At 34.0% G+C, this 20,895-nt stretch overlaps 1 long non-coding RNA gene and 1 pseudogene across 1 annotated transcript; one reads left to right on the top strand and one right to left on the bottom strand.

Annotated features, from left to right (window-relative positions):
* Positions 1-6,785: 6,785 nt before the first annotated feature.
* LOC146906749 (uncharacterized) lies at positions 6,786-7,305 on the bottom strand. The gene is made up of 2 exons (XR_015018218.1): positions 7,214-7,305; positions 6,786-7,062 (listed from the first exon to the last, which is right to left on the bottom strand). It is a non-coding gene; the product is annotated as an uncharacterized LOC146906749 (long non-coding RNA).
* A 4,725-nt stretch (positions 7,306-12,030) lies between these two features.
* Positions 12,031-18,242, top strand: LOC146906748 (disease resistance protein At4g27190-like; annotated as a pseudogene).
* The last annotated feature ends 2,653 nt before the right edge of the window (positions 18,243-20,895 follow it).

The raw sequence follows: 20,895 nt of genomic DNA, 5'->3' as shown, positions 1-20,895 counted from the left end.
CATCTTCTTCTTCTTTACTTCCCTTGTAACAAGGTCAGTAGCAACTGCAATATCCTCTTCCTCTTCAGCCACATATGTTGATTCCTTCAATTTCCTAATAGCAGTTGATAGACGTTTGGCAAGTGCACCAAATACTATCAAAGTAGTAAAAATATCGATCCCACTAGGACTGTTTTTAACTTCAATAATTCAATCGCGTTATAGAAATAGGATGTGTAAAGGTTATTTTGTTTTGCCACTAGGCAGTAGATTTGGTTTGATTTTATGAAATCAAGTAACAGAAAGTAAAGTTTGATTAAGAAAATATGGAGAGAGATGAGATTAGGTCTGTCGAATCCTCTATGGTTCCCCTAATTGGTTACTGCACCTATTATTACTAATGATTTTCTAGTTTCACGATAATTAACAAATTAGCCCTAATCAATCCCTTCAGTTAGGACCCTCTTCTTAAACTACAGCCCCTAATTCCTTAGGTGATCTAATAATCTTTGAAGGTTTTATAAACGTTAACCTAATATCACTAACAAACGATTATCCATTCCTAGACTAACCATGTTAATTAGAATAATTCAATTAGGTCTAAGTCGAAAGCTATGGTCAGTAGTCATTCGTTCTCACTAAATCATGTTTATATTTGATCAGGATATAAAAAGCATTAAGAACAATTGAATTGAATAAAAACTAGAATATCATTAATAACTAATAGAGTTTCACAACAACATATATCAATTAGGGTTACATAGATTCATCTCTGACCTAATCTCTGAGAGATTTAGCTACTCATAATTGAGTTTACAAATAGCATAATCAATGGAAGAACTAAAACATACATAAACTGGCTTAGAGATGATGAAATCCTCTCATCTGCAGCCTTCGAGGTGTTAAAATCGCACTTTAGCTCTCCAAAATCGTAATCCTTATGTTTTGAGACTGACTTCAGCTTAAATAGGCAATTCTGCTCGCCCAAAATTGTACCGCGATGCTATAAATCGTATCACGATTGCTTCATTAAACCCTAATTTCCTTCCAAGCCCTTCTTGAAATCGTATCACGATTGGTTGAATCGTACTGCGATTAAGCTCCCTTAAAAACATGCGTTCTGACTTCAAGAAATCGTATTGCGATGGTACAAATCGCAATACGATTAGTAGCTTGCAGTTGTTCCAATTTTCTTGCTTTTAACACCTCCTGGATACTTTATATTGCTTAAAACTCTATCAAAATGTCAAATTAAGTCCTAAAAATTACGTAATGACAGCATGTCATCACAACCCCAAACTTAAACCATTCCTTGTCCTCAAGGAATTCATTTGCAACATTGACAGTCGACAGTAAAATAACAAATACCTGATCAAGTGATACCACCAAAAAGTTCAACACCTTACTAGCTAAAGATGAGCTAGTTTGACTTGTTCGCATCCACCAATTCACAACTCCACGCAACAATTTGAATAGGGTTCACAGTCGACATGCAATGTACATATTACCATACGCTTGAAAAGTTTCTAAACGTCAATCAAAATCAATGTCAATGCACACTTTGGGTCTTTAAGGGTTATAACGGGGCTTAGGTGAAGGTGGGATAATATTTGGATAAGTAGGCTACACAAGATTTGAGTTAGGCATTCCTACAGAAGTTAAAACACAAAATTCAATCCTTCATTCATTCACCTTTTGGAACAACAATTAATATAAAGGTACTAGAGAATACTTGTAACTATTGGGACAATCGAGTTTAAAATTACTCGGATTTTTAATGTCTTGTCCCCTTTTCCATCATTCATTTTCATTTTTTTTTTGATACACCATTTTGTGTGTATTTTTCATGATAAAGTTCATTCTTTTGTTCTCTTATTCTCTAGTACCCCCACCCCAAACATAATTGGTTGCAAATTCCAATAGCAACCCCAAACTTAATTTTTAGCAACATTCTACAATGCCTAACTCAGAAAAAACATTAAGGGACAAGTCCTAAAAGTCTCTAAGCTTGTAATGTAGTTTGTCACCGAACAAAAAGTTCTAATCCTACCAGCTCAAATTGGCTAAGAAAAGGATAACATATAACAATTAAAATCAGGGTAGGCTTCAAAAGGCTCACAGGACCAAGCACTTTTGCCTCAGTGTGCTAATGACAAAGATCAATCAACAATAGAGAAAAATCGCAAGTTCTAGAAATGCAGTTGCATGGAATAATCTAATATAAGTAAATTGAAAAACAAAATCTGGCAATGAACCTTATGGCTGAGATTTCTGGCAATTATAGAAGAAATTGAGGACCTGGACACAAATGTGGTCCTGGACAGGAATACCAGAATTGGAAAAGCTGCTGCTTCTTTGATTGCTCCTGATCAACCTACAATACCAAAGAAGAAGAGGAAGCCAGCAATAAGGAAGATCAAGGAATCTCCTTATGTCATTAAGGAAGTAGAAGATGTTGAAGCTACTACTAAATTTGTGTCAAAGGAATTAGAGGGGAAGAAAGCAGAAGCTGGAAAAGGTTTGAAAATCACTGTTGAGTTACAAGAGATGGTGACCTCAGAAGCAGAGAATTTATTGCTGACTGCAAGCAAATCTGTTCAAAAGGATTCTGATGCTAAGTCAGAAGAAGTAGTCAATGTATCGTCAGATTCCTCATCCTCATCCTCATCCTCATCATCTTATGATTCTGATGATGATATACCTTTAGGACAATGTTTCCCAAACCTTACCAAAAAGCCCTCTCAGACAACTTCTTATAAGCCTGTTGGTCATTTGATTTATCAAAAGATAGGTGAAATGTCTGAGAGAAGAAACCAAATCTATGAAAGATTACCTCTATCTCATCCTCTTCAACCACATGTCATTCAACCTCTTCACATGATTGTCCCTGATGAAGTTAACCTAAACTCAAAGAAAGCCTCTGAAACAGCTTCTGAAGCAGTTGCTTCTGAGAAAGTTGTTTCAGAAAGCCCCCAACAACATACACCTGAACCACAAATGACTTCATCACCCCAACAACAATCACCCAACACTTATATTGACACACAAATTAACCCACAACCAGAGCAAACAATACCCCAACCTACAGATGTCATCAAACCAACATCACCAAACAACACTACAGTCACTTCCATGGATGTTGACACTAATCATCAAGTCAATCCTCAAGCTGCAACTCTGACTGTTAACCCTGACCAACCATCCTCATCTACCCAACCTGATCAACATATCACCATTCTAGAGTCTGACCCTGTTTAAGACATGTCCCTTAGTGCTTCTGACCAACCTTCAGACCTAGAAATTCTTGAACAACCACCCCAAGACATCCTGGAATCTGACTACATTGAATCTGAGCTATTCAAGATCAACTCAGAGATGCAAGATCTGGTTCATCTCAGAGCAATGATTGATTTGCCAATTGCTTATGAGGATCAATGGTCATATTTGAAGAAGAAAGCTTCTGACCTGATAGAAGCTGTGAGCATAAAGTGCATCAAGATTAAAGCTGCTACTGTTGGAAGATTTTTGGAGAATCTGACATCAGCTGAGCAAGCTAAAACTCCAATGCTGCTTCTGGAAAATGTGCCCTTCTACTCAGAATCTGAATACATTTCAAGGGAAGAAAAGATCTTCAAGAAGCTGAAACAGAAGCTGGCAAGGCAATAGGAGGAATCCAAGGCAAGAGAAGATGCTCTTCTTCAGAGGCAACTGGCTCTTGAAGAATTGGTGAAGAAGCAAGCTGAGCAGAAGGAGAAAATGATGGCTACGATCCAACAACAACAACAACCTAAACCTTAGTTGCACACCCTTGTGTTTTTCTCTGTTGTTGTTATTGTTTATTTTTGTTTCTGAACTCTCTATGCCCTGAATTTTTTATTGTTTCTGAATGATATTAGTTGCATATTTCGTTCTGATTTGCTCTGATATTCTTTTTTATATGCATTACTCTGTGATTTCAGCTCTGATTATATTTTGATAAGATTATAGGTTCTGATGGTACTCTCTCCATGTTTGAGTTTTTCTCAATATCGTTTTGTCTTTTATGCTTATTTGCTTTTTGCTAATGACAAAAGGGGGAGTATATGTGATAGTATTTAAAGGCTCTATGCCCCATTAATGATATTTGAAAATTATTTTGAAAAACTTCTATCATTTTTACCTAAAAGGTATAAGCTATGAACGAAAGAAAGAGTATCAAATTTCAAATAATGTTAATTGAACCATTCTTCTTATCTATAATCTACTTCTCAATTATTGGTTTTTAATAACTCTGATATTATTGCACGCTCGATGAATTTAATTATCCTGGATAGAACTTAGGGGGAGCTTACAAACCTCGCCTTGAAGACTATCAGACTCAGGGGGAGTTAGAGCTTACAAACCTCAGACTCTGAGCTTACAAACCTCAGAACCCCAAAGTCAACTTGTTAATTAGATTAACAACAATTGATCAATTTTAAATACTATTGTTTGTCATCATCAAAAAGGGGGAGATTGTTGGAACAAAATGTGTTTAACAATGAACCTTAAAGAGTTTTGATGATAACAAGGTATTAAAAATTGTAAATTGGACTAGCTAATATTTGTTCGAGTGTACAAGACCATAGTTAAATATTTACATCTTATAAAGGTTCTGAAGAACAAAAAGAGAGCTAAGGATTAAAGAAAAGGAAGCTTTAAAGTGTCTGAAGAGAAGTGCTCCTGAAGACTAAAAATGCTCCTGAAGACAAAGTGCTCCTGAAGAATGATGACGTCATCAGATGCTGAAAGTCATCAGAAGCAGAAGTTCATCAGAAGCGGGTAGTTCAGAAGCGACTTCATCAGAAGCTGAAGCTCATCAGAAGATGATCATCACCACAAGCTGAAGGTTCAAGGATCAACACTTCAAAAGCTGTCTATTGGATTCGAAATCACTGCAGAAGACTAGTGGAACTTTGCAACGGTCATTTTGGTGAAGATTTGAAGGCTTTGGAAGCTTATCTTCAAAAACGTTGACATTGTACTATGTACGAACTCTACAACCACCCCACTACTATGTTTTGTGTCCATGCTACAAGACAAGAAAACAGCTCCAGAATACAGCTACGCCTGCAGAGATGTTCCTTCACAATGGGAATGGATTTCAAATTGGTTCTTCATAGGACAACAACCAAATCAGGCAAAAGATCATTGGTGAAAGATCAAGCTTCAACAACGACTCTTTTGATGTGCTGGCAATTTCACAACGTCTCTTTCACACCTCTATATAAATGAGTGAAGACTTAGAGATTGGCATACGACTCTACTACAATTTACAAGCGCCAAACCTCTGCTGAAATTGTTCTGCTTTCAAAGTCACTTAGAATTTCCGTTTCTCAAGTTCTTATCTTACAAATTCTTAAGTCTTAGAATTTGTATCTGATTTGTTTTGTGAGCACCTCTGATTGTATATCAAGTGTTCAATCTCAAACAATTTTCTGTGTAATTTTGTTTGTTTAGAAGTCTCTTGCAGTTGTGCTTGAGCATAGAAGTCTCTTGATTGTGTTCTTGAGCATAGGAAGACTCCTGCAAGGTGTGCTTGAGCAAAGGAAGTCTCTTGCTGTGTGCTTGAGAAATTGTAATCAGATATTACATTCTAGTGAAATCTCCTTGGAAGTGCAAGGGGGACTGGACTACTTCCGGATTGTGGAAGGAACCAGTATAATTGCTTTGTGTCTTTCTTCTTCTCTCTTTATGTTTTTATTCGCTGCATTCAGATTCTGATTATCACTTCAGAAGCTGTCTCACTTAGCTTCTGACCAGTGTGTTCTGTTTAGGAGCACTAGTGCAGAAAACACTTTTTAAATCAGGTGAATATGACTTTTTAAATCGGGTGAACATCCGATTTATAGGTGGCCGATTTAAAAAGTGTATTTGATTTTAAATCAGCCCCCTTTACCCGATTTAAAATTGTTTAATTTAAATCGGTTGAACCCATCAAAAATCTTTTAATTTAAATTGGTTGATACCATTTAAAAAAGGCTAACAAGAGTCAAAAATATTTGAATTTAAATCGGTTCACCCCATTTAAATTCTCTCTATATTTTAATTTTTTCATACATGATTATGGTACTGAATATAATATGAAATATCATATGATCAATGAAGGTATAAAACAATAATATTAATTTACTAAAACTTAATGTGTGCTTACTAGTACATGTCAAATTACAAAATAATTCTAGACCACAATGTCTCATCATGTAAACATAAAAAATAAGAGAAATATTGTTCATCTAACAAAATAAGCTATTAACATGACATGGACAAGCTTACTAGAAGAAATCAATTCACTAGCTTTAGAACCTAGAATTTACAAAGTCTTATCATCGGCCTTCTATTTCCCTCCTTGCCAATAACCTCACTATGGCCCAAAGCATCAACTGAATCAATTGCAGTAATCATTACTTGAACCTGTACAATTAAGAAAATATGTTTTAGACTCTACTAATATTTTCATTTTATAAATTCAGCATTATATGAAAGAATGGGGCATGACTATTAAACATGTTGGCATTTAACATCACCCCTTTGGCTATACATAACAACTAGTCCACATGATAACAACTTAATTAGTATGTAGCCGTATGTAGCCTGGCCAAATTTGAAACAAGTATTGAGAAAGATGAAGTAAAAAAAAACCAAACACAGCTGAATTATGATTTTGGATAACACTAGTACACACATCAGTCAACAACAACAAAATTAAGTGTTATCTAAAACCAAACACGGCTGTATTATGATTTTGGGTAACATTAGTACGCACATCAGTTCAACAACAACAGAAGTGAAAAGAACAATAACAGAATGCACAGCCATACATAAATTTCCAACATCAGTTCTAATAAAAAACATACACTAACATCATGGGGTAGCACTAGTACACACATTTATTCTAAATCAGTGTTATCTCACAAGGTTGCATAGAAATTCAACTAGCCAAGGGTAATCTAAAGCCTAAGGAACTCACATTGATTTCTGGATTCTTTGAAAGCTCAAAGTTCTCCCCCAATGCAGCACCCAAGCTCAAAATCACCAAAGTGGTTATATAAATATAAGCACTCACTCACAAACAAAACAACACTATGTTATAACACTGAAATCCAAATCACCAAAGTGATTATATAAATATCTAGAACAATTTACATATGAGGAATTTATGAGAGAAATACAAATAGAATGCTTCCAAAAGTAATATTTTGTATGTTTTGTTTACCTTAATCAAATAACATCATATGAATGTTGTGCTTATAGTTCATATATAGATATGACTCGTCAACAGTGTACTTCACCTGTAAACAAGCATACAAATCTCAATTCAGATTATGAATACTCAATGAAAGTCAAAAAAACAAAACAAAAATGCATAGAGTATTGTCGCAATTAGCAAGACCAGACTGATAAACATTTTCTGAAATTTTGATTGAAAGAGAGTAAATTGCACCATAATAGATGGTGCATACTAGGCACAACCCATTCTTCTGTTGGTTAAAAACTAGCACTCTAATAACTTTTGTAAAAAGAAAAGTTGCATCTATAGTTAAAATCATCGGTTTCTCACAATATATCAATGATTTTCTGAAGGAAAAAAAATATATCAATGATTTCCCTTTACATTCAAGTAAGCAAATTACTTATAATAATCTTAAAAAAGATCATGGAGGCGAGGAGACCGAAATAGTCAATCATCATCCTGCTACATCACGGAACAAGTATGGAGACCCAACAGAGTGTACAATAGAAGTTGCAAGATAAAAGAAAATAAGTTCAGAAACAGTTCTGAAACAAGTTAGAAAAAGATCAAAGAGTGTACAATTATGAAAGAAAGAAAATAAGCACAAAAGAGTGAACTAATTGCTATGCAAGATAGAAAAAGGAATCCACTGAAAAACTCAATAAGTTCAGAAACAGGCCTCAAACACCAACCAAGAAAACAGTTCTGAAACACCATATTCTGCTCTCCACCAAAGCCTCAAAAACAAACAGTTTCAAACAAAGGCGCCAATAAGTCGTTGCTTCAGCCATGCTAATGAAGTTTGGGAAGAAGGTTTCAAGGAAAGCAAAGAAATGAAAGAGAATAAAGCTATAAATTTTCAGACACTTGATTGAGTGGCAGAAAAACTCAAACTTAACATCTACAACTATGCTAATGAAACCATAATTGCTCTTGAGCACCCAACGCTCCCTCCATCATAAAGCTTAAACATTGCATGCCCGTCCGAACTAATTGAAATAATGTCTCTAATATCCTCCAAAGCATAAATCAAGATGTGGAATTTGAATGGTTGAATATAGTACAGATTAAGTTACACAATTTCAACACATGTAATTAAAGAATAACAAAGACTGAGAACATAATTGAGGATCTATTAGACTATTACCCGTTAATGAACTGTTGTCCATTATTGTTTCACAAGGATCACTAAAATATAAACTACCAGAAAGCCTGGATTAAAAAGGGTTTGAAGACTGTACCATGGACGAATATCACTTCCATTTACTCTCAATATGTTCTCTAGCAACGCCAAACCAGTGTAAAGAAATAGCAGCCAGGCCTGAGAAATGATCACGCTCAATGACAGATTGCAGTCAAATATTTCATGTAAGCAAGTAAAAACTAACATGACATGAAGCAAGATTGGTTTAAAAGAAAGTACCTGGTAAATCTGTACTAGAAAAGCTGGCAAACATCCATCCCAAACCCAAGATCTTAGAATGAGAAGTGCAGCTGGAAAAAGCAGGAATAGCAGAGCAGTTCTATCCTGAACAAAAGATGTGCCATTTTCATAAAAGGTTCACAAACATTGTGTTGTGTTGTGTGTGGGTGTGGGCATCAGCAATAAGGTAGTCAATTGTGGGATATTGCGGTGTTATTGTGACACGTTATGTCTTATTTTGACATAGCAGTGAGTGACCATGCCTGTCACTGATGGTGAATTCGAGAACTCAGCCAAGTTCACTTGATTCCTCTGATGCCTAGGCATGTAGTTGTTATTGAAATTTCAGAAAAGGAACACCAACATTTTCTGAAATTTTCAAGCAAATTTTTCAGATCAAGTGAAATCAAAACAATGTTGAACAACTGCAGCTACAGGACCAAACCACACAAAAACCCAGACCCAAACAATCCTTAACCAAACCCGGAAATGTGTGACAGAGTTACACGACGAACCTGGTTACAAAAGAGGCTGAGAAGGACGAACCCAGAACACCAGATCGATGGGTAAACGCGCGACAACAACCCATATCGCGTTACTGTTCATCGTTGAAAATCGCGTTACTGTTCAACGTCTTCAAAATCAAACTCTGGGAACACAATCAAAAGCTACAACCAGAAGATGGTCGAATTGGTGCTTCGAAATCTAATAAACACAAAAAAAGTTAAAAAAATAGCATAGATCTAAAAAAAATCGAATTGGGAAAAAGAATGAAGAAAGAAAGCAATTACAAATATAGCACAGATCTAAAATAATCGAATTGGGGAGGGTGTCGCGAGGAGGAGGTGAACTCACACTGTTTAGAACGAGAGGAGGGTGTCGCGAGGAGGAGAGGATGAGAACTGTTTGGTCGATGCAGAGGAGGGGTGAAATTTGGATTTGTTTTGCGTTTGGAAATTTGGGTTTCTTTTATTTTTATTTTTATTTTAATATAAAATAGTTTATAAATGGGGTTAACCCATTTAATATGTATTGCAGTTAAAATCATTCTTCCGGTTGTAGTTTTTAAGTCAGGTGGATAGCATCCGATTTAAATTTCTGAGTTAATAAGTGTTTTTTGTACTAGTGGAGAAACGGAGAATTTTTCAAAACACAATTCAACCCCCCTTCTTGTGTTTTTCTCACCTTCACAAGGTTCATGGGAAGTGAGTATGATGGAGAATATTTATCAAACGATAACACTCAAGCATAGGTTTAAGTATCAGTGTCAGACTAAACGCGATTGAGCCGCAAGGGCTATTTAAGGCCACAAGGGCCATTTTTCTTCATTATTCATTTCACTTTCTCTCTCTAGGTTTGAGAGAAAGAGTTTCTCTCCTCCTTCTCTCTAACCCACGCCTCCCTCTCTTCTCATAATCTTCCAAACTTCCTCCTTTTGCGATCAAGCATGGATTATGGCAGCTTCTTGAGCAAGAAACAATTAGAAAGAATGGATTGAAGCTTGGTTTGGTTGAAAGGGTTAGGGTTTGGTGTACAAGAGGAACTTGAAGATTGAGGCTTGTTGTTGCTGAATCATGCTAGGTGAGTTCTTAAATAGCTTATCCTACCTTTGGGTTGTGAGATTTCTTGTGAGAAAACATGAATTATGTTAGTGTATGAGTTAGGATAATTAGTACCCATTTTGCAATTAATCATTGAAATTATGTTGTTTGTTGTCATGCATTTGTTATAAGCTGTTTTCTAAGTGTTCTGGGTGTCTTGTGTGCATTGGAAACTCAATTTTGAGGTTTAGAGGTCAAAATCACGAATTCTGCAGGTCAGGTGCTGATGAACTTCGCTTAAGCGAGACGAATCTCGCTCAAGCGAAATCAATGTCGAACCAAACTGCCAATCTCGCTTGGCATCTTGCTTGGAGCTCGCTTACGCGAGATTCCACAACACATCACTTTTTCTTAAAATTTCATGTAGTGTAGTGGTTTCGACGAAGCTTTTCCTTGCAGTCTCTTATAACTTTGAAAACCCCTCAAAGTCAAGCACTCATTGCACATTACACCTAAAGATATTAGTATTGAAATGCATGAACAACATTAATAATTTCAATGACGAATAGCACATGAGATGTTGGGTGAAAAGATCCCAGCATAAAATAAATAATTTTAATTAGGAAAATCAAGTAATGATATCATGAAAAGTATTCAAAACATCAATTAAAAATATACATCCATTAATTAGTCTTCACATATTTCTTGCATAACAAAAAGTATAATTAAGTAGATAACCTCATATGTTATATCTTTCTCACATCACATATTCGTATTCGCATTGGCACAAAGTAGTTAAACATAACGAAAATTTAATTTCAGAGCACAGGCATGGAAACATGATCTAGTTCCCTTGGTAACATATAAATAGTAATACATGTCAAGGAACACAATAAGATTCTCACTTAATTGGAGGGGTTTTTTATGTTAATAACAGAATGGTTCTGCCCCCACTGGCAAAGCCGCCAGACGTACTTAGAGCACAATCGCCACCGTCAGCTCCTCCTTGGTCGGAACATTTTTTATGCTGAGGCTTATAAAATGGTGACAAGCAACTCATCTTAATTAGGATTAGGATTAATGGATCACTCTAATCCTGTCAATTTGGCCTAAATCAGTTATGAATATTGAAATATGGTGGTGAGACCATATTGCCTGCACCTTCATTTAGTTTCTTACATCAACAATTTTTCCTAATTCACATGACAACTTCAAAATCTTTGCTTTTGTCAAAAAAAAAAAACTTCAAAATCTTTGCTAATTATATTTACTTCCTGGTCTCATCACATGTATAAAATCGTAGAAATGATTAGGGCTTTATTTTGCTCATCATCTATATCTCTGTGTCAACCAACCGTCTTCCCTTCTTATTTTGGCCGCTATCTTTGTTGTTTTATTGTTTTCTTTAGGTGTTGATGGCTCTTCTGCATTTCTTATGTATTTTGCGATTAAACAAATTCTTATCTACTATTTTGCAAATGATTTAGCTGCAGTTTCAATGTTTTATGCCGGCTTTTAATCTTAATAAACAACTATGGATCATGAAAAAGAAATTAGAGTTTACTTCTCTCCTATATAACGTTCAAATTTAACGGTTTATAACCCAACAACATAGAGTTGAGATGCTAGGTAAAAGAACAAATTGGTAACTTATAATTATTGTATTTCTTATCCTATATATTTATACATTTTGCTAGCAAGCAAATTGCCTATTTATAATAGTACTATTTTAATCTTTGTAATCATCTAAAAATATATTAGATCTAACACATTTTTCTGTACCTTGTTTGTTTTGCCTATCATAATTCAGAGAACTTCCACTTAAAGAAAGAAAGATGGAGTTTCTTACTGAACTATCAAAAGAAGCTGTCATAAAACTTGGAGAATTGGCAGTGCAGTCTACAGTGGAGCAGTTTGAATATGTGATCCAGCACAAACAAATTATTGCCAACTTGAAGGAAGAACACAATAAGTTGAAGGGTGTCAAAGAAGCACTACAAGCATGGGTGGATGCAAAAAGAATGAATAGAGAAGGAACTGAACCTAACATACAAAAATGGATAAATGATGTGGAAGCTTTCGGAAGTGTGTTACAATGTTTCTACGAAGACAGAGTTGTGAAGGACAAGGAGTGTTTTGGTGGGAAGTGTCCAAATTTTGCATATAATTACTCGTTGGGAAAGCGAGCTGCTAAGAGCATAGAATATATATCAAGGTTGAAGGAAGAAAGGAATGAATTTCAGCTCATATCCTACCATAAAGCTCCACCAGCTCTTGGATCCACCTTCACTGAAGATATTAAGAGCTTGGAGTCTAGGAAAACAATCATTAAAAAAATCATAGAGAAACTAAAGGATGATAAGTTCAAAAGAATAAGCATATGTGGGATGGGTGGAGTGGTAAAAACCACCTCGGTGAAAGAACTCATCAAATCTGTAGAAAATGAGTTATTATTTGATAAAGTTGTGATGGCAGTGATATCCCAAAATCCTGATTACAAGAATATACAAAGTCAAATTGCTGATTGTTTAGGCTTGAGTTTGACAAGTGAAAGTGTGGAAGGAAGAGGGAGGGAACTAATGCAGAGAATGAAGGAAATTGATGATGATGGAAAGACTAAAGTCCTAGTTGTGCTCGATGATATTTGAAGCGAGCTTAATTTTGATCATGTAGGACTTCCATCACAAGATAATAAAAAATGTAGTAAAATAATCTTCACATCACGATATGAAAAGGAGTGTCAAAAGATGGGAAGCCAAGTGACCTTTCCTGTTTCTATTATGCTCGAGGATGAAGCCTGGTATCTATTTCAAGCAATGACAGGGTGATGTAGTATACGAACCTGATATTTATCCAATAGCAAAACAAGTATCAAAGGAATGTGGAGGCTTACCTCTTGCTATTGTAATTGTTGGAAAGGCACTCGAGAATGAGAAAAAGCTTACTACATGGGAGGATGCAGTTGAACAATTAAAAAATTCCCAATCATCTTCTTTCTCAGATGTTCACAAATTTGTTTACTCATGCATCGAGCTTAGTTTCAAATTTTTGGGTAGCACAGAACATAAGTTCCTTATGCTTTGTGGCTTGTTTCCGGAAGACTTTGATATACACTACAAGAAACATTACAATTTCCCAGGGGCGGAATCCCTGTCAAAAGGGCGGAATCCCTGGCAAACTGGACGTTTGTCAGGGAATTTCCCAGGGGCATAAGCCATCACAAAACCGCTCATCGGAAATTTTTTGCCAGGGATCCCACCCCTGGGAAAAAAACGAGGGCCTTAATCCCTGGTAAAAGCCCTGGCATTTTCCCTGACATAAGCCCTGGTATTTTCCCTCACTTTATTCTGCAACCAGACTGACTCTGACTGACTGACTCTGACTCTGACTGACTCTGACTGACTGACTCAAGTCAATTCGAAAAATACCAGGGACATGCGAGGGGTTTAACCCCTGGCAAACGTCCATTTTATTTTTTTTTTAAAATGTTTTATTTATAAAAACGTATTTTTTATTAATTAATTAAATATTTTAAAAATAATTTTAATTAATAAAATGTGTTTAAATTAATTAAAAAACAGTTTTTTATAGATTGTTTTAGCATAAAAGCAGATTTTAATTTATTAAAAAACAGATTTTTTTAATATAAAAATAATTTTAACATCATTTTAATTTAAAAAAAAAACTGATTATGAATACACTATTTTAATAAACTGTTTTCCAACAATATACCTTTTGAAATATTTTGTACTACACTGTTTTTAAGTCCCTTCTTTTCCAACAGTAGGCATTATTATAGTATATTTTTTTTTTCATAAAAATTAATTTTAACATAGTTTAAAAAAAACTGTTTTCCAACAATAAACCTTTTTAAATCAGTTTTTTTTAAAAAAACTGTTTTAAAAATCAGTTTTTTTACTACACAAATTAAAAAAACGATTTTCCCTAAATTAAAAAAAAAACGTTTTAAATAAACTGTTTTAGTAAATAAAGAGTTTTCTACAATAATTATAAAAAATGCTATTTTTTTTAGAATAGATATCAATTCTAAATTAAAAAAAATGGATTATATACTATAAACTTAGTGTTGGACCATACATTTTTTTTTGTCATTCTAGCTAGTATAACTATAACTGCACACATAATCAATAAATCTACCAAAAAAACATATATTCAACAACATGCATATATTCCATTTTGTCACAAAAAAAAATGCATATATTCCATAAATAATTTGAATATACCATAGGAAATACCATAGAAAATATATAAGTTGATAGATAATAAAAAATAGTAGAAGAATGAGTTGGAGAAGAATGAGTTATAATAAAAAATAGTAGAAGAATGAGTTGGAGAAGAATGAGTTATATGAACAGAATGAAGAAGGGGAAGTGTTGTGTATTTTGCTGAAAATTTTCCAAGTATTGGTAAGTGATGGTGCAATAGAAATTGACGTAAGAAGCATATATATATATTGGAATATACTATTGGACTGCATGCCAAGGAAAAAACGTGAGGCAGCCCCTCGCTTATGCACATCTACTCCTAGGCTATATTATAGCTTCAGAATGGTCAACAAGTCAGAAAAAATAGTAGGGGCTGAGTGCAATTTCCCACGGTCTTGACCCCTTAAAATTCAGCTTTTGCAGTTATTTCCTCAGCCTTTGTCTTGTCACCTGCAAAAGCATAGATGCCAGGGACAGCCCCTCACATTTTCCCTGCCAAACGGTACCAAATGCTTTCCAACCCACGTGCTGCTGTCTCTTGGTTTGAATTTCATATTGGCGCCTCCATTATGCCAGGGGCTGAATGCAATATCCCACGGCCAAACCCCTGGTATTTACACCCAAAACTTTTGTCCATTTGCGAGGTGAATCCCTGGCTTTGGCCCTCGTTTTTATGCCAGGGGTTTAAACCCCTGTTAAAAAGCCCTGGCAAATGGCAATGTTTCTTGTAGTGATACCTATTGAGAGTTTATTACGTCTTGCAATGGGAATTGGGTTTGTTCAAAGTTGTTCGTGAACAATGGAAAGCAAGAAATCGAATGCATAGTTTGGTGGACGATCTAAAGATATGCTACTTGTTGTTGGATAGCAATGTGGCGGGCTGTGTGAAGATGCACGATATTGTACGTGATGTTGTCATCTTAGTTGCATTTAAAACAGAGCATGGGTTTATGGTGAAATATGATATGAAGAGGTTTAAAGAAGAGAAAATGAATGACATCGATGCATTATCACTTATCTTGGATGAGACAATATGACAACTTAGAGTGTCCTACACTTCAACTTCTACAAGTTAGATCAAAAGAAGAGAAACCGAACAATTGGCCTGAACATTTCTTCCAAGGCATGAAATCACTCAAAGTTTTGTCTATGCAGAATGTTTACATTCCAAAACTTCCATCTCTATCTCAAGTCTCAGTTAGCCTCCATACACTGCAAGTAGAGTATTGTGATGTTGGTGATATATCTATAATTGGTAAGGAACTTATACACCTAGAAGTCCTAAGTTTTGCACACTCTAATATTTAAGAACTTCCAACTGAAATAGGAAACTTAAGCAGTCTAAGATTATTGGATTTGACAAATTGAAATGATCTTAATGTCATTTCTACTAATCTCTTGATAAGATTGTCTCAGTTGGAAGAACTTTATTTAAGGCTGGACAATTTTCCTTGGAAAAGAAATGAGGCTGCGATCAATGAATTGAAAGAGATATCTCATCAGCTAAAGGTTGTTGAGATGAAAGTCAGAGGGACTGAAATTTCAGTCAAGGATTTGGACTTATACAACCTACAAAAGTTTTGGATTTATGTGGATCTTTATAGTGATTTTCAGCGCTCTGCATCTTTAGAGTCAAATTTATTGCAAGTCAGTGGTATAGATTATCAATCTATTAATAGCATATTGATGATCTCGCAATTAATTAAGAAATGTGAAATCCTCGCAATAAGAAAGGTGAAAGGCTTGAAAAATGTTATGCCACAAATGTCACCTGATTGTCCAATTCCATACTTGAAAGATTTGAGGGTGGATTCTTGTTCTGAGCTCGAGTATCTGTTAGATTATACTGTCCATTGCAATGGCTTTCCACAAATTCGGTCATTGTCTTTGATAAATCTTCAGAATTTGGAAGAGATTTTTTATACACATAATTACCATGAAGTGAAGGGATTGATGAATGACTTCTCATATTTGGTGAAGTTGAAATTAATAGACCTCCCAATATTTATTGGATTTAACAATGCTATCAACCTGAAAGAGCTCAATCAAGTAAGTAATTTATGTTTTTCGGTGATTATTGATTATTATCAAGACTTTATTGAAATGCATAATTTGTTCATTAGAATTTAAATATATATTAGTTGATTGTACACTAACCAGTTTTAATTTATCTAAATTTTTATTTACACGATCATCAAATAGTCAATTGTTTTGTACAGGTAAAAAGAATGAGTCGTGATCAATCTGAACCAACTCAGGTAGAGGAAGGTGAGCTATCAATGAATGGCAAGTTGTTTTCATCTGATTGGATACAAAAATTCCCAGAAATGGAAACAATCTTGCTAGAAAAGTGTTCTTCTATTAATGTGGTTTTTGACACTCAAAGATATTCATATTTAGATGGCCAAGTATTTCCTCAATTGAAAGAACTGAAAATATTTCACCTTAATCAACTAACACAAGTCTGGAGTAAAGTTCTGCATCGTGTTCAAGGTTTTCAAAACTTGAAAACTTTGACAATATCAAATTTGGACTCTCTGAGACAAGTATTTACTCCAGCTATTATTGGAGCAATCACCAATATTGAGAAATTGGAGATAAATTCTTGTAAGTTGATGGAGTATTTAGTGACGGATGATAAAGATGGCCATATTAATAAAAAGGACGTAAAGATTATCTCGTTTGAAAAATTACATTCCTTAACACTTTCAAGACTCCCAAGCATAACATGTTTTTCTGCGAATTCTTACGAGATAGAATTTCCATCCTTAAGAAAGTTGGTAATTGGTAATTGTCCAAAGCTAGATACATTGTTTTTGCTAACTGCATATACAAAGCAAAGCAATCATTTTGTTGCATCATATTCAAATCTCGACGGCACTGGTGTTAGCGATTTTGAAGAAAACAAGCCAAGATCTTCAAATTTTCATTTTGGTTGTACTCCGTTGTGTTCTAAATTGATCCGACAAAGCAACAAAAATAGCAAAATCAACAAGGTACGAGTTTGTCACACATATATTTTTATTTTTATATTTCCTAGATATAATTTACTTATTGATTATTATTTCTTAATAATATTTTAACTAGATTGTACACAACTTTTATTTCATGATTAGGCTCCTTTTATTTCTGAAAGGAAACCCAAGATAGAATTGGGCGGTGCACCTCTTCTTGAAGAACTTTATGTAAAGAATTGTGACAAAATAAGTGTCTTGTTATCTTTTTCGTCTATGAGATAGCTTGAGCATCTAGAGAAGCTACACATACTGAATTGCAAAAACTTAATCAGAATCAAGTGAAGAAAATATTGTGTTCCCTGCATTGCAAGATCTGCTTCTTGAAAACCTTCCAAACCTTAATGCTTTCTTCAAAGGACCCTATAATCTTCATTTTCCATCACTACAAATTAAAAGTGGACATCAAAGATTGTCCCAATATGGAACTTTTTTCACGAGGATTTTGTAGTACACCTCAGCTTAACGATATCAGCATGGAGATTAAATCAATGAGGAGCAGCTACATACATAAGAATGACATGAATGCCAATATACAAAGATTTAAAGCATTTGTAAGATATATCCAGTACACTTAAATAGTTTCAACATAATAATTTTAATAGTTGATTAGGAGCAAGCCATTAATTTGTTATTTTTGGAATACAAGTTAGTCGATACAGTTAGGGATAATCGAGATAATTAAATGAATATTTTGTAGTGGAATTGCAAAGATCTGAGATTGAGAAGTTGAACTGGACGGAGCTACGTGATAAAGACATGTTTGGATACTTTTTCGAAGAAGGGACAGTCAAATTGTCTTTATAAGTTTGAGGAACTACTATTAAGTAATATAAATCGACAATACATTACATATTCTTGACGGTTACATATATACAATCTCATCAAATAAATTTTCGTGGTTTTTAAACGGACATTATAAATCGCAACATATCATTATGTCAAAGCTTTAACTAATTTTTCTATCGATTCCACTTTGAGGGTAGTAGTGGTTCATTAATTAGATATAAATTGATATATAGTGGAGGATAACTCATGAATGTGAGAATTTTATTTTATTAAAATTAAGAGTAAATTATAGATCTATATATCTTTGTAAAGAAAACTATGTAAATCATGCTTATTACAAATTCCATTTTTTATAATTTGATACGAATATTAGTTTAAAGATATACTCACATGAGTTTCCCTTTTCCACGGACTTCTTGAGCAGCAATGGTATAACAAAGGGGAACTTCTACGGTACACCCGCAAATTAAGGTGTACCGGTACTCCTACTTCAAAAATCTTTAAATTAACTATTATTTTTATGGAATAAAAAACTATTTGTTGATATTTATATTTTAGAAAATCCCATTTCATAAGAAAAAACATCATTTCATTGTTTATAAAAATCATACTAATTTTTTTACATTTTATTGTAAAAAATAATCAAAATTCTCTATTATGAGTACTAAAAATTCAGAAAAATTAAATTATATTCCGTTGACGGTTTTGGTAAATAAGATTTAATTATTATAATTATAAGTGATAGAAAACAATGTTTCTCTTCAAAAAAATAACACATTTAACTATTAATTTATTGATTTGGTGTACCAATACACTCAAATCTTTGTGTGTACCATAGAATTTGCCATAACAAAGACCATTTATACCCTTGTCGTCATGCATACAAAAACAAAGATCACAGTGCCTATATTTACATTAAGAAACAAAATAAAAAGAAAGCTATAAAAGTAAATTAACAAAAATTATATCAATACCAAGCCAGTGATAAAACAACATGAATATAATGTATGACCAATACAATAGAGAAACCTTGAGTCCCTATCGAAACATAGAAAGAAAACCACGACACAAAATCAAAATTTATAGCACCAAATAGTTGGTTGGAAACTCACCATGATCTACAATATTTTTTTCCTACAATTATTAGCATCATGCATAAAATCATATAGTCATGTACGAAATAATCATAAATTTGATTCTATAGCGGTATACAGTTATATGAAGAAAATGTATAAAAAAACAACCAAAAATACATACCTTCTAATTCTCGTGGTTCCAAGATTTTTGCATGGAGGGAGAGTCGTGTGAAACAATAATAGTACTGCAAATTTTCAAACACCTGAAACCAAACCTCTAACAATCAGTACCGAACATACCTTTTTTTATAATCCAATTCTTGCTTCTTCTTTTTTTTACAAAATTATCCAATTCTAGCTAAACTCAATATAAAGAGGATTGTATTTCTACTCAATTGTGTGGATGTGTGGAGGCTAGAATTCTTAAGAGTGTGACCATTAAGCCATAGTTAAAATGATCAATATATATCTCTTAAAATAATTGCATACGTTGGAATTCTTAGAGTGTACCCATTAGAACATCTATAAAGATTATTAATGTGTACCTCTTCAATTTTTTTTCTTTGATGTTGAAACAAATATATACTATTGGATTGGAGACCGAATAGTTATACATTCAATAAACAGTGGGGCAACTATGACATTATTTTATATATAATTAGATAGACATTAAGTTGATATAGTATAGTGGAGAATTGGAAGGTTTTAAGAGAGGATAGACATTTAATTGATATAGTGGAAAGTTGCAAAGTTCAAAAGAGTGATTTAAGAGATGATAGGAAGCTTTTCTAGAGTGCCACATCATCACAAAGCTTGCATGAGAACAACTCAAGTTTCCTTTACAAAGATATATAGATAGATAGATAGATGGGGATTTTATGGTTATCTATAGTTAGAGAAGAGTTAGAATGAGTTCTTAATCTTGAGAAAATATTATTATTGATGCTTAGAAATGGTGTTTGACGTTTCACATGCTTCTGTAGGAGTGGTTGGAGAACAAACTTAGTTGATTCATCGTAACCGTGAGTGATAACGATCATTATCACATATTTTAATTATTGTTTTTTAAGGAACATATTTTAATTATTGTTAATAATGATATTTTTTCTGATTTTCATTTAGGCTTAATAGCAGTTTTGGCCCCCTATGTTTCAAGAAGTTGCGATTTTGGCCCTCTAAGAAAATAAAATACAAAACCGCCCCCTAAGTATTGCCCCTTTTGTAGTTTTGGCCCCCAAGCCAATTTTGACCAAGTCAATGCACACGTGGACGCCACGTGTGTAATTTTTTTAATTATAAAAATAAAAAAAAATTATTTAATTAATAATTAAAACAAAATTTACACACGTGGCGTCCACGTCAGCTTTGACTTGGTCAAAATTGGTCTGGGGGGCAAAACTGCAAAATGTGCAATACTTACGGGGCAGTTTTGTATTTTATTTTGTTAGGGGGCCAAAATCGCAACTTCTTGAAACATAGGGGGCCAAAACTGTTAATAAGTCTTTCATTTATTGTGTATCCTTTTTTTTCAATCACACACTATTATTGTTTTTAATGATTACAAAATCCAAATCAGAAACATGATCATATCATAA

The sequence above is a fragment of the Medicago sativa genome, chromosome 7 (genome assembly GCF_051527215.1).
Source record: "Medicago sativa cultivar Bolivia chromosome 7, Bolivia_mono, whole genome shotgun sequence".
NCBI classification, from domain to species: domain Eukaryota; kingdom Viridiplantae; phylum Streptophyta; class Magnoliopsida; order Fabales; family Fabaceae; genus Medicago; species Medicago sativa.
Note: the sequence above shows the minus strand (reverse complement) of the source record. Positions and strands in the feature narration are given on the sequence as shown.